The following is a 15,584-nucleotide window of genomic DNA, read 5'->3' on the forward strand; positions in this document are numbered from 1 at the left end:
ATACTGGTATGAGAATGCATGCTTGAATAAATACTGGACATAGAAGAACATTAAAAACTGACAATTACATGAGCGCTGTTTTTAAGTAGAAAAAATATATCTAAAAATTCTGAACACTGAAATCCTTTTTGATTATCAGAAGGGTTCCTGAAAGTACTGGCACTGTACTAGTGTGATCATCACAAACACAGGCAACTAATTTATAGAACACTTAATTAATATAAACATCTGATGCCATTTTGTAAAATAAAATATGAACAGCTGTGAAAATCAAATGTTATTTCACCTTCCTTCTGCTAAGAATATCTTTAGAAGTAGTACATAATAATGTCTTACATGAACACTGCATATAACAAAGTAGAACCATATCAAACCTTCTAAAAAATATTTTTAATTAAAAGAAATAACACACGACATACTTCTAAATGAGCTGAAAATGTCGGTCACAATGACAGAAGACATACCAATACAAAAAAGAAACTCAAAATATTTCCAAGTTATTAAAAAACTAATCTTAAAGAAATCCACACTATTCCCTTGAATGCAAATGAAGTAAAGTACTCAGAGTTGTCTAAAGAAACATCAAATGTTTTCTAGGGTTCCAGAATCATCAAAACAGAGGGGTGTGTTTTCATAGAACACCGTATTACACTATGTACTACAATCCACACCACCTGGTACAGGGTGTCTACTCTATGACGGAGGAGACTACATCCACTGCAGACCAAGCACATGTCATGACCTCCCCCTAACCCCAAGGCCTCCTGAAGTAGCAAGAAAGAAAAAAAAAACTCCTTAAAAAAAGAATAAACACCAGTAATTCCACCTGTAGGTATATACCCCTCCAAAATGAAAACATGCCCACACAATGACTTAAACCCAAATGTTCACAGCATCATCATTTGTAACAGCCTAACAGGGAAAAACAACCCAAATGTCCATCAGCATGGATAATGTCTATTATCCAAAGAATGGATAAATTAAAATGTGGTATACCATACAAGGGAATATTATCTGCGGTGAAAGGAAATGAAGTACTAGCACATGCTGTGAGAGAAGCCAATCACAAAAGACCACATACAGTATAACTCCATTTGTAAGAAATGTTCAGAAAAGACAAATCTACAAAAACAGAAAGACAAATCTGTAAGTTGTGTTGTCTAAAACGAGGGATGGGAAAGGATGGAGAAATAAGAGAGTAATAGCTTATGGTACAGTATTTTTTTCAGGGTAATAAGAACATTGAAGGAATGACTGGCAATGGTCATACAACTCTGTGAATATACTAAGAACCATCAAATCGTATGCCTTAAAGGGTGAATTGTATGGTATGTGAATTATATTACAATAAAAGTTAATGCAAAAAAGGGTTAATGCTGAAAAAAAATAAAGAGGAAAACATCTAGGAAGCCAAAACCAATGGCATCTGTCTGAACCTGTCTCCTCACATATCTTCCCAAAATAATACAAGAACAAATCACTACACAAAACCATTCCCTTAGTAAAACCTGAAGACAGACAATATCCAAATTTTAGAACAGCTAGAAACAGGCCTAAAATTTCAAAAATAAGAAATGATTAGAATTAAACAACTGTCAGTACAGAATTAGAAATACAAGAAACTACTTTATAGAACAAATTCAAATACATTTGCAAGCCTAGATGAACCAGACAATTCCCTAGGGAAATACAGATTGAAATGACTCAGAGATTAAAAATGCAATTTAAACAATGCAATTTCTGAAGAAGAAATAAAGAAAACTATGAGGGAATTATCCCACAAAAAAAAGCACCAGCCACAGATGATTTCATAATGGAATACTACAAAAACATCATAGCCTCAAAGCTCCAAAAACTGTTCCAGAGCACTGAAAATGAAGGAAAGCTTAACTCTTTTTATGAAGCAACTAGAATACTGGTATCTAACTCTGATAGTGACTGTCCATAAAGACAGAGCTCCACTACAAACTTTAAAGCCCAACATGATTTATATACATCTATACAAAAAGTATTAACTCAAAAAAGAACAAACAGGGCAACATCACATAAATACTCCATGACAAAGGGATTTATTATAGGAATGCAAGGTTGATATGTAAGGAAATTCACTGGTATCATATAACCTATTATTAAATTTAAAGGGAAAAAATTTTTATGATTATATCCACAGACCTCGAAAAAGCCTTTGACAAAATCCAACATTCATGAAAAAGAAATTTAAATAATTCAAGAAAATGCATTCAATTTAACATGTTGCTTTTTAGTAAATTACATAAGAAAATCCAGTTTCATATACATATGTAATAAAAAAAAAAAGGGAAGAGTTTTAGGTAATTATGGATATTGTTTGATTTCATAACAAAACTTGGTATCAGTTTCTTAACAGCGTCAATGTACAATCTGAATACCAATAAATTTTTTGTACTCTGTTACATGAATATCCATTGGCCGGTTTTGCACTTTCAATGGGTATTTTACCTGTCATGATTTTGTAATAGGATGCCTTAGTTATTTGAAAAATACTTAAGCAAATTATTCTTCTGCTTTTTTTCTTTTTTTTTTTGTTTCTCCTTGGAAGAGTCTTTGACTAATCTTTCATTCTATATACTTTTAAACTGTTCATTTACATCTTTGTTGGTAATTATTTTATTTAAAAATAACAAAAAAATTCTAAAGAAATGCTGAAAATGTCAGGGACTTTCAATGAGAAAGACAGAAATGAGAAGATATTTTCCTTAAGATTTACTTGTGAGCAAATACTAAGTGAAGTTTTGGCTGCAGTGAGCCAGGGTCGAAAACCTGGCCTGGAACACTGCTTCTGTGCAGCTCCAGCACTTATTAAGGCAGGGAACTCCTGAATGAGTGCTTGCCACAGTTCATTTAATGACTACCCAGAAGAGTCTGTGATCCCCAAATCTAGCTAGAGATGAGAATCATTTGAGAACAGTTTCAAAGTGCTTGCTGATGTACAACCCCCACCTTATACCAATTAAATAAAACTAGAAGAGAGGAGATGGTAGGCATTTTTAAAAAAAGTGATTCTAATGGGCAACCAGGGCTGAGAATCTCAGCCTGGGTGGCTCAGTTTTAGGTTAAGCATCCGACTTTGGCTCAGGTCATGATCTCACAGTTCGTGGGTTTGAGTCCCGCGTCAGGCTCTGTGATGACAGCTAGCTCAGAGCCTGGAGCCTGTCTTTAGATTCCGTGTCTCCCTCTCTCTCTCTCTGCCCCTCCCCTGCTCATGCTCTCTCTCTCTCTCTCAAAAATAAATAAAACATAAAAAAATTTTTTAAAATGGTTTCTGAACTTTAGACCAGGTTGGTAATCAAAAACTTCAAAGCTTTCTGGGGTGCCTGGTGGCTCAGTAGGTTAAGTGTCCAACTCCTGATTTCAGTGAAGGTCCTTATCTCACAATTAATGAAATGGATTCCCACATCAGGCTCTATGCTAACAGCATGGAAGCCTGCTTGGGATCCTCTCTCCTTTCTCTGCCCCATCCTTGCTCACATGTGTGCATTTCCCCTATCAAAAATAAATAAACTTCAAAAAAGACTTCAAAGGTTTCAACTATTCTACACTTCCCTTTCCTCTACCTTTATCATTGTCTTATTTGGCCTTTTCCATAGGTTTCTCACCTCCACCTGCCTACAATTTACTTTCCCTCATGTTTGAAGGGTTATCATTTTTTTTAAGTTTTTTAAGTATTTTGAGAGAGAGACAGAGAGAGAGAGAGAGAGAGAGAAAGGGAGGAGAGGAGAGAGAAGAGAGAATGCATGCCAGCATGATCAGGGGGAGGGGCAGAAAGAGAAGAGACACAGAATTCCAAGCTGTCTCTGCAGATAGTGTGGAACCTGATGTAGGGCTCAATCCCACAAACCGTGATACCACGACCTGAGCTGAAGTCAGGAGTTGGACACTTAACCAAGTGAGCCACCCAGACACCCATGAAGAGTTACCATTGTAAAACAAATCCGATCCTGTCATTCTGTGGGCCATAGGTTTAAATTCTTTAGTATGAAGCACTGCGAATACAACTCCAACTTGCTTCCCTGCACCCCAGTCTTTGTTCTAAACACACAGACCACAGATCCTTGATTAAGCATGCCATACGTTAGCAAACTCTATTCTGCATCTCCTCTCTACACCTAAGATTCCTTTAGCATCTCAACAGTCTTGCAAGCTTCAGTTAATCAAAATCCAAGTTCAATGTCATCTCATTCATAAAACCAAACCACTTTCCAATGGTAAAAGAGGTAGGTACATGCTTCTGCTACTTAACAAAAGGCACTGTAAGTAGCCTGGGTATCAAGGCACAGTCTGGGAGTGATTCAAATACTCATCTACATATTCCAGCTAAGAACAACCCTACAAGGTGCCTAACATAAAGTGGTTTGTCCACAATAGCAAACTAGGAGCTCAGTTGGGTAGGCATCTGACTTAAGCGCAGGTCATGATCTCACGACTTGTGTCGGGCTCTGCGTGCTTTGGATTCTGTGTCTCCCTCTCTCTCTACCCTTCCCTGCTGGTGCTGTCTCTCTCTCTCTCAAATATAAACATTTAAAAAAGTACACAAAATCAACAACTAAAACACGTATATGATTATTCAATTTGATTTTAATTAAATTTCCCTTTATAGAAAGTCGTCTTTTTTTTAAACTAGCATTAATTTGAGCATTAGAAGCTCAGATTTCTAGAAAAATAAACAGCCATGGTAGTATCATGGATTTTGAACCTTCCTGAATTCTCAAATAAAAATATACAGGGCAACTACACGGTAAACAAACACATCAACAAAAACCCCACAGACATTTACAACAAATCCAGGTAACCAATAAATCCTCTTTAGGTGCAAAACACAAGCAGTCAGGGCTGAGCAACTAGCTATGAGACTCATGTGTTCCCAACATCTACATGGAAGGAAAGCCATACAGTGTCCGACATACCGAAGATCTGAAGAACCCCCAAACAACTGATAGGTGTTCACTGGAAAGAATGGCAGGACAATCTGAGAACAGCAGCGGAAACTGGGAGGGATTCTGCCTGCTCCAATCGAGGGTGACAGCAAGGAGCCAGGGAGCAGAACCTGAATCAACTGGAGCAGTGTGACCCCTAGGAATTCTCAACACTGACCTCACGTCAGGCCTTTCTGGACAGGGCCCCACATTGTGGAGAAACTTTGGCAGTGTAATCAAAGTTGGGCGGGACAGGAATAACAGAGACAAAAGAGAAGGTCCGGATAAAAGTGTGCAAAAGGCAAACAGCTAGGAAATGTCAGAAACCAGCTGTTCTACACTTTGGCTGACATACATGCAAGTATGTGTACACACAAACACAGAGAGGAAAACAGCCAATTTTTAAAGAACTCAAAAGAACTAATTTTATATAAAATGAGCAAAAAAAAAAAGTAACAGGATCAAACCCCTTACAAAATTACTATAAATATAGCAGAATAATATCCCTACAGAAAAGAGAAGCATGCCAGAAAGAGTGTTCAAAAAAAGGAAAAAAGGATCAAATTGTTACTATTAAAAAACTAAAAAGCATAAGGAAAACAAGGCATGAAAGAACATAAATTAAGAATTAGAAAAACTCAAAAATGAGATGACAGAATTCAAGAGTAATTTATAAATCTAACAGTCATTTTTGATAGGAACACAAGACCAAATAAATAATACTACAAGAGGAAAAGAAAGCAAAATAGAGAAATCTTTTTTAAAACCCAAAAAGGAAATGATTCATAAGATTTTTTTAAAAGATCTGAGAGAAAATATTGTAGATATGAGAGCTATCTGAGAGTATCAATTCAGAAAGACTAACGCCAAAGATCTACCCTAATAAAATGATTAGATTTTAAGGAAAAAGGTTCTCTGGCATCCGGGCAAAAAAAAGCTCCTGATTTATAAAGAAAGAAGCTTAGATTATCACCACACTTGGATAGAAAAATGTTATGCCAAAGATAAAACAGTTAAAAATACTCAAAAGGACACATAGGGCGCCAGGGTGGCTCAGTTGGTTAAGTGCCTGACTTCCGCTCAGATCACGACCTCATGGTCCAGTCTGTTGAGTTCAAGCTCCACATTGCGCTCTGTGCTGACAAGCTCAGAGCCTGGAGCCGGCTCCATCCAGATTCTGTGTCTTCTTCTCTCTCTGCTCCTCCCCAACTCCCATTCTATCTCTGTCTCTCAAAAATGAATAAACATTAAAAACTATTTTTAATAAAATAAAATACTCAAAGGAAACAGTAAGCCAAGGATTTTACATCCAGTAGAATGGACCTTCAAGTATAAAAGGCACAGATGAGCTAATAAAACATGCAAAAAACAGAATTCTGTTTTCATGATCTCTCCCGAAAGAATCTAACAGAAAATGACTTTCTGACAATCAAAATGATGAGAGACACACAGAGAGGTCTGGTGACAAGCATTAATTATATACTTACTTCTAAGATTAAATGAGGATTCAGGGGTAAAACAAGTAGAGTATGTACAAGCTATATGAGCTACATATAGTAAAAATCATTTTTTTAAATGGGGAGAATAAGGATAGCATGTGTAAGAAGTTTCAGTATTGTGTTCAGTAATCAAAAATAACAGTGGCAGGATGATTATTATTCTGAACAATCATATGCTCTGTACTGGACTTACTAAATGACTAACATGATTGCCTTCCTAAAGGATTTTTTTTAAAGAAATGCAAATTACTCCATTTTTTTTCTCTTGCTATTTTTACCATAAACACTTTGTAGGTATGCCAAAGATAGCTGACTTTTATATGCTTACATAAGAAAATGTCCAAGATAATGTTTTTTATTATGGTGGTGAGGGAAAAGATTGAAGGCAATATATACAATCTCATTTACACACACACATATACAGTTAGAGCTTTTGGATAAAAGAGAATCAAAGAATTGTACCTTCACCATTTTTTACCCTTTTGAGACCATAAGCACCACGAGCAGCAAGAACTTAAATGCTTCTATCTTTGTCTGGTACGGAAACTGTATTAATGTAAGAGGCCTGGAATCTGTTCAGTTTCTTGTCCAGTTTTACTAAACACTAGCCATGCCCTTTCCTTTACATATAATAGGACTGCTTTTGCCTTGAGTAGTTTGCAACAGGGACCCTAATGTTTCAGTCTATGAAGCTGAAACAATTTACTATCTGAACCTTTACAGAAAAGGTTTACCCAGTCATGAGTGTTAAAGCTTTCCTGATTCCTTAAAAAAAAAAAAAAAGGGGGGGGGGAGGAGTAGTTCCTAAAAGTTGATTTAGCTGCAGAAACATCTGGATAATCTCTTTTTAAAGATGCCCAATTCTCTACTTACAGATTTCCCTTGTTGCTATCTATTTTTTCTCCTGGTCTTGCATGCCACATTTTTACAATAAACTAACTTAATCCTAATCTTTTTTCGCTCATTATAGTTTAACTCTTCTCCACTTACTCCCAATCTATCCTCAACAGTCAATGAAACCTGGGACGCCTGGGTGGCTCAGCTGGTTAAGCATCTGACTTCAGCTCAGGTCATGATCTCATAGTACACAAGTTCAACTTCCACATGAAGCCTTGAGTTAACCGCTCAAAAGCATGGAGCCTGCTTCAGATTTCAGATTCCATGCCTTCCTCTCTCTCTCTGCCCCTCCCCAGCTCATGCTCTATCTTTCAAAAATTAATTTTAATAACCAAAATATTTTTCAAGCCTATGAAACCTATTCTAATTGTTTTCCCAATGGACACTGGGATCACTGGGAATTTTAAAACCAAATGGATTCTCAGAAATCATTTGATTCATTTCCTTTTTACAAATGAAGGCAAAAGGCCTGGGGTCCTATGTGTGCCTCTACCTAACTACTTTCAGATTATGGCTTTATGTAGGACCTCTGTGGACTTGAATTCCCTCACTTAAGCAAAAGAGATTAGGATTTTATTTAACTCTGATACACTTTGATTCTATAAGGTTTTAAAAGCCTGTTCAAAATTACTTAATGGTGGTGTGCCTGGATGGCTCAGATGGTTAAGTGTCCGACTCTTGATTTCAGCTCAGGTCATGATCTCACCATTTGTGAGACCAAGCCCCGTGCCAGGGCTCCACACTGACAGCATGGAGCCTGCTTGGGATTCTCTCTCCCCCTGTCTGTGTTGTGTCCCCCACTCATACTCTCTGTCTCTCAAAAAATAAAATATAAATGAATAAATAGGCTTTCAAAGAAGAGAGATCAAAAAGACCCCTGCAGCAGTTTTTCTAACTTATGTTGGTAGTTCTCAGAATGTTGCTTAAATTATCTTGACTGTTAGGTTGGTTCCTTTTTATCTTTGTGCCCTTAAGTAGTCCCCTGGCTATTAAAATTACGTGTGTATGTGTCCCCATCTATTCTCACGCTCTGTTACAATTCTGATTCCCAGTCTGTAGCTTCCATTTCTAATTCCTATTCTGTTTTTTTATTCTTAGCTTCTTACAGGACACCTCCAACTGCTATTCTCCAAAACTGTCATTTTCTCCACAAAACTGACCTCACCACCTGTGTTCTACTCTTAAAACAAACAAACAAACAAACAAACAAACAAAGCCACCAAAAAACAACAAGACCCAAACCTGGGCTCCTTCCATACCAAACTTACTTTTTATCTATTGCATGTATAGGTAGCTTATGTGATAGTATTATATGAGTCCTGAATTTCAGAAATTACATTCTAGAAAACAGTTTATAATTAAAAATTAATTTGACATATAAATGGAAAAAGTATTGCATGGTAAGTCTAATGATGACCTGGGTTCAGGTTATACCTCTTTTGCTGCATTTCACAAGACCTTTCTGACACTCAGTTTACTTTGTGCAGCCTACTTCACAGAACATTAAATAAAATAAAGAGTTAGATCAAGAAGATGTGGTATATATATACATATATATACAATGGAGTATTATTACATGGCAATGAGAAATAATGAAATCTGGCCATTTGTAGCAAAGTGGATGGACCTCGAGTGGGTCATGCTAAGCGAAATAAGTCAGGCAGAGAAGGACGGATACCATATGTTTGTACTCATAGGTCTAACAGGAGAACAGGAGAAACCTACTGGCGGACCATGGGGAGGGGAAGAGGGAGAGAGAGTTGGGGAGAGAGAGGGACGCAAAACCTGAGAGATTACTGAATACTGAAAACGAACCGAGGGTTGAAGGGCGTTGGGGGGGCGGGAGGAAGGGAGGTGGTGGTGATGGTGGAGGGCACTTGTGGGGAAGAGCACTGACTGTTGTATGGAAACAAATCTGACAATAAACTATTTAAAAAATAAATAAAAATAAAGCGTTCAAAACACTTACAATGCACTCTACCAAGGTAGACAATGGCCTTCAATCAGCCAAAATAAGCCTACCTTAGCTTCCATGCTTACTTCAGTGTAAATGCTTACCTTATACTCATCTTAATCCAATTTGGCACTACTCAAGAGATGTGAAGGATTGCTTCCCCTCATCCTACCACCCGCTTTTCTTGGGACAGGTTAGATGAGACAGAATTCATATAACATAAAATTAATTCACCCTTTACAATGTACAATTAAATGTTATTCTATATTCACAGAGGTGTACAACCATTACCACAAATTTTGTAACATTTTCATCACCGTAAAAAGAAATTCCTTACTCCTTAGCCCAATTTCCTTAGCTCAATGTCCCCAACCCTAAGCTCGTCTATTTTCTGTCTATTCACCTGTTCTGACCATTTCATAGAAATGGAATCATATAATATACAGTCCTTTGACTGGCTTCCTTCACTCAGTATAATGTTTTCAACATTTATCCATAGTGTAGCATGTATCAGTACTTCATTTCTTTTTATTACTAAATAAGATTCCCTTATTCATTATTCATCATGTGGTGGACAACTAGGTTATTTCCACTTTCTATTATGAGTTATGCTGCTATGAACATTCATGTATATGTTATGGTGTGAATAATTTTTTTTTCCATTTCTGTTGGGTAAATACCTAGGAGTGGAACTGCTGGGTCACATAGTAATTCTCTGCTTAACTTCTGAGGAACTCCCTGTTTTCCATCATGGCTATACCATTTTGCATTTCAACCAGCCAACATCCACATCCTTGACAACACCTGTTACTGTCTATAGATAACACCTTTTCTAGTGGGTGTTACAGGTTATCTCACTGTGGTTTTGGCTAATGGCTAATGACATTAAGCATCTTTTCATGTGGAAATTGAGTATTTCTACATCTCCTTTAGAGAAATGTCTATTCAAATCCTTTGTCCATTTTCAGCTGAATTACTTGTCTTTTTACTGCTGTTATAAGTAAGAGTTTTTATATACTCTGCAAGTTCCTTATCAGATATATAATTGCAAATATTTTCTCCTATTCTGTGGGTTATCCTTTCATTTTCTTGAGGGTGTCCTCTGAAACAACAAGCTTTTAATTTTGATGTAGTCTAATTTATCTGTTTTCTCTTTTGTTGCTTGTGCTTCTATTATAATACCTAAGAAACCACTGCCTAACCCAATGTCACAAAAATTTATTCCTGTTTTCTTCTAAGAATTTAACAGTTTTAGCTCTTGAACATTTAAGTCTATGGTCCATTTCAAGTTAATTTTGTACATGGGATGAGGTACAATTCCAAATTCTTTATTTTGATGAGTGTTGTCCCAGCACCATCAGTTAGAAAGACTGTACTTTCCCCCACTGCACTGTCTTGGCACCTTGTTCCAAGTTTACTTATTCAATCATCTCCCTAATTGACACAATTTACTGCTCACCCTTAGAATATCTCCTAACTAGGTTCCTTTCTTTCAATTTTTACCCTTAATTCTTTAGTATACACTCAGATAATCTTTAAATAATGCTTTTTAAGAAAATAAAAAAGATGACCAATTCATTCCTTTAAATTCCTAAATAAGAATTTACTTAATTGTTCAAAGGATCATTAAAATATATATGCATTTTCTAAGAGAGAACATCTGAAACTAAAGAAAGTGTGGGTGTGTCACGGGAGGCCAGAAGAGTAGAACACCATCTGAATGCAATTACCCACTCAATCTACAGACCTACACTTGCCAATATGACAGCCATTAGACACACTGTAAGTAAGTACTTAAAACACGGCTAGTCTTACCTGAAATGTGCTGAAACTGTAAAATGTACATTGGTTGTGTAAAAGTAAAAATGAGAAAAAAAGTATCACTTTTTAAATATTGAGTACATATAGAAAATGATATTTTAAACAAAATTTTATAATCTTATTTAACTCAATGTGTTTAAAATATTTTAACTGCATATGTATTTTACGTTTTTTTAATGTGAAGACTAAAAAGGTTTAAATTACAGATGTGGTTTGCATTTGCATTGTCTTGCTACTGAACAATGCTGGTACACAGACTTCCTAAGAGTGACTTTATTGAATAGACTGGCCTTTTAGGGCATTAAGTTTTATTGGGCATAACCAAGTACCAAGCACCAAGAGGATAGGAAATTAAGATTTTCTGCCCTTAAGTAAATTACAATGCAGTAGGAGAAGGGGTAGATACCAATCAAAAGAATCTATTCATCAGGCACTGAGGCTCAATGGGGAGACCAGAATCCCTGAGGCAAGGAGTTCTGCCTGTTTTTGTTCTCTGTGCTTATCATACAGTGGAATACCAAAATATTACTTAGCTTTGAAGATTAAATAGATTTCAGTGGTTTCTAGTATTCTAAGGTGAAGAAAATTTGCTCTGAGGATGCAAATAGAAGAATGAGATAATATAGAAGCACCATCATATATTATTCTTGACAATAAGCAAGAGAAAACATTAAGAGTTTTAATCCACAGTAATTTTATTCCTTTGAAGAAGTTACTTCCACCTTTCTTATCACTGACTAGCAGATGTCAAAGAATATGATTTGACCTTATTTGGCAACTCAGTATCTATACTCCAGGTTATTGCTAAAAGAATAGAGCCTCAAATTATCTTCTTTACTCCCTACTATGCCAAAAGCCCACCAGCTCACCTCAAAGGGAATGAGTTTCTCATTCTTCTGTCAATGTTTCTTAAAAATCCAATGCCAGTAGTACCTGGGTGGCTCAGGTGGTTAAGTGTCTGACTTCAGCTCAGGTCATGACCTCAAGGTTCATGAGTTCAAGCCTCACATAAGGCTCTCTGCTATCAGCACAGAGCCTGCTTCAGATCCTCTGTCTCCCTCTCTCACTGTCCCTCCCCGCCACTCTCAAAAATAAACAAAAATAAACCGCGGGGGGAAAAAAAAAAAAACCACGCAATGCCAGAGGCCGTGGTCCTCCATTTCAAACTGGAACATTTTAAAAACACATACTAGGGGATCCACTCCAAACTAAATGAATCAGAACATCTCTGTTCATTGGGGAGTTACCAAATTAATTTCTCTTTATAGTATACCTGGAGAGCCATAGCTCTTGGTCAGTGGTCAGCAAACTACAGACTCCAGGCCGAATAAATAAGTAAATAAAGTTTTATTGGAATATAGCCACACCCATTTGTTTACTACTGCCTGTGGTTGCTTCTGCAATACAACTGGAGATTGAGTAACTGTGACAAATTTATGGTCTACAAAGTGTAAAACTTTTATTTATCATCTGGCACTTCAAAATACATTTTGCTGATAATGCTCTACAATAGTCTAAATCTTATTCTGGATCAACTCAGAACACCAAAAGACTTATCAGATTTGAAAGTCTGTTCTGTAGCCTCAGAGAATAAAGTCAACTAAATTATGCTTTGGCATATATACCTCAACTTGTATTGACAGATTTTTAAAATCTTCAAAAAACAATTCCTGAAAACAAAAAACAAAAAAACAATTCCTAGAGGGATGGTCATTGAGGACTTCCATTTTGTCACAGTCTCTGTGATAAGGCCCAGAAGCAACACAGGTCTATGTTCCCAGCACAAAAGCTAACATGTTTAAAAACCAAAGAATTATTAATAATAAACTCATCTCTATGTATCTTCTGATGACACTTTTCTGGGCTGGTACCTTTCTCATAGCAAAAGAAAACTGAAATATGGGAAGAGGTCATCGACAGAACAGAACGTACACTACTCTTCTAGATAGAAAACTCAGCCTTGACTGATTATTACACCTATCATGAGTTGGTATGATACTTCTAACACATTCAGAAAACTGGATTCTGTTTTCTCAATATTCAAGATCTTTTCCTACTTTACCTAAGCTAATGAAATACGGATCTGTAGTAACTACACTTGGCATTTCCCCATATTTGAAAACCTAAAAAAAACAGGCAAAATAGCAGAAAGAAGAAAATAACATTAGCTAATTTAGGTCTTCTTTTACTTATATTTAAAAGGTATGAGGAGGGGCACTTGGTTAGCTAAATCGGTTAAGTCTCCGACTTCAGCTCAGGTCATGATCTCACGTTCGTTCGTAGGTGCAAGCCCCGCATCAGGCTCTGTGCTGACAGCTCAGAGCCTAGAGCCTGTTCCAATTCTGTGTCTCCCTTTCTGTCTGTCCCTCCCTGCTCATGCTCTGTCTCTCTATGTCTAAAAAATAAATAAAACATTAAAAAAAATTTTTTAAAGCTATGAGGAAAAAAACAAACATAATGTGATAATGCCAAATTATCCCTACAGTCTTGAATGATCTAGCTTCTACATAAAGCAATTATATAAGGTACAGCAATTTAAACCCAACATAAGCAGAAGAAAGGAAATATTAAAATAAGAACAGAAATCAATGAAGCAGAATAAAAAGTATCGATGAAAACAAAATCTGGTTTTTGAAAAGATCAGTAAGATTGTTAAACCTCTAGCTAGACTGAACAAGAAATAAAAGACATAAATTACCAATATCAGAAATGAAAAAAAAGGACATTATAATAGATCCTACATTAGAATAAGGGAATATTAGCCATCTTATGCCCGTAAATATGACAACTTAGATGAAAGGGACAAATTCTTTGAAACATACAAATTATCAAAGCTACCCAAAAAACTTGCAAGAGATATATAACTTGAATAGTCCTATATAAAATTAAAGAAACTGAATTTATAGTGATAAGCCTTCCCACAAAAACAAACAAAAAAACCCCTCCAGGACCAGATGATTACACTGGTGAATTCTATCAAGCATTTAAGTAAGAAATAATATCAACCATACAAAAATGCTACCAGAGAACACAAAAGGAAGAAATACTTTCCAACAGTTGGTTTTGAGGCTAGCTGCTTTCTCTGACACTAAAAGCAGATAAAAACAATACAAGAAAAAAGTCTTAACCCAATCCCACATAAACACAGAAACAAATATCGTTACAAAGCATTAGCAAATGAACTAATGGGTAGCTCAGCTGGTTAAGCACCCAACTCTTGATTTCAGCTCTGGTCATAATCTCCCAATCTTGGGATCCAGCCCCATGTAGGGCTCTGCACTGGGTCCGGAGCCCACTTAAGATTCTCTATTTCCCTTCCCCTTTATCCCTTCTCTCCCCACCACAAAAGAGGGAGGAAAGGAGGGGAGGGAGGAAGGAAGGAAGGAAAGAAAACATCTGCAAATCAAACGTACTAATATAGAAAATGGAAAATATATCACAACAAAATAGAATTTACCTTGGAAATGCAAAGCTGTTCAGTATTCAAAAAGCAAGACAATAATTAATTACACCAACAAACTAGTAAGAATACTCATATGCTACCTCCGTCAATACTTGTAAACACAAAGTACTGGCAGGGCACCACGGTGGCTCAGTCGGTTAAGCAACCGGACTTTGGTTCAGGTCATGATCTCATGGTTCATGAGTTCAAGCCCTGTGTCGGGCTCTGTGCTGACCTTTATCTGATAAAGGGCGTATACAGTAACCTTACAGCCAACATCATACTTAATGGTGAAAGAATATCTTCATCTAAAATTAGGAATAAGGCAAGGATGTCTGCTCACCATTCCTTTTAAAAAAAAATTTTTTTTTAAATTTATTTATTACTGAGAGACAGAGAGAGATGGGGGAGGGGCAGAGAGAGAGGGAGACACAGAATCTGAAGCAGGCTCCAGGCTCTGAGCTGTCAACACAGAGCCTAATGCGGGGCCCGAACCCACGAACTGTGAGATCATGACCTGAGCTAAAGCCAGCCGCTCAACCGACTGAGCCACCTCAGAGCTCCTCACCATTCCTATTTAATAATAATATCCTGGAAATCCTAGCTGGTACAATAAGGTAAGAAAAAGAAACTGCATACAGACCAAAAGGAAGAAATAAAACTGCCTCTATTCACAGATTCCATGACTACACAGAAGAAAAGTTACAAGTTCACTATTAAAAAAAAAGGTATTTCTATTTATGAACAATCAAATTTAAATTTAAAAAATCATTTACAATAGTACCAGAAAACACAAAATGTACTTAACAAAATCTAGCAAAATGTGTATAAGATCTGCATGCCAAACACTATGAATAAAAATAAGAAAATAAAATAGAAAAATAAAACATGTTCAAAGTTTGGAAGACTAAGTATTATCAATTCTCCTCAAATTAAATCTGTAGGTTAATGTAATAAAAATCTGATTTTTTATTTGACCAACTTATTCTAAAATTTATGTAGAAAAGCAAGAGAACTAA

The 15,584-nt window shown here is 36.4% G+C and overlaps 1 protein-coding gene across 1 annotated transcript in view; it reads right to left on the reverse strand.

The window, feature by feature from the left end:
• Positions 1–15,584, reverse strand: part of TJP1 (tight junction protein 1) — a 231,169-nt gene that overhangs the window by 61,697 nt on the left and 153,888 nt on the right. The gene's annotated exons all lie outside the window — the stretch shown is intronic.

This window comes from Suricata suricatta, chromosome 9 (genome assembly GCF_006229205.1).
Source record: "Suricata suricatta isolate VVHF042 chromosome 9, meerkat_22Aug2017_6uvM2_HiC, whole genome shotgun sequence".
NCBI classification, from domain to species: domain Eukaryota; kingdom Metazoa; phylum Chordata; class Mammalia; order Carnivora; family Herpestidae; genus Suricata; species Suricata suricatta.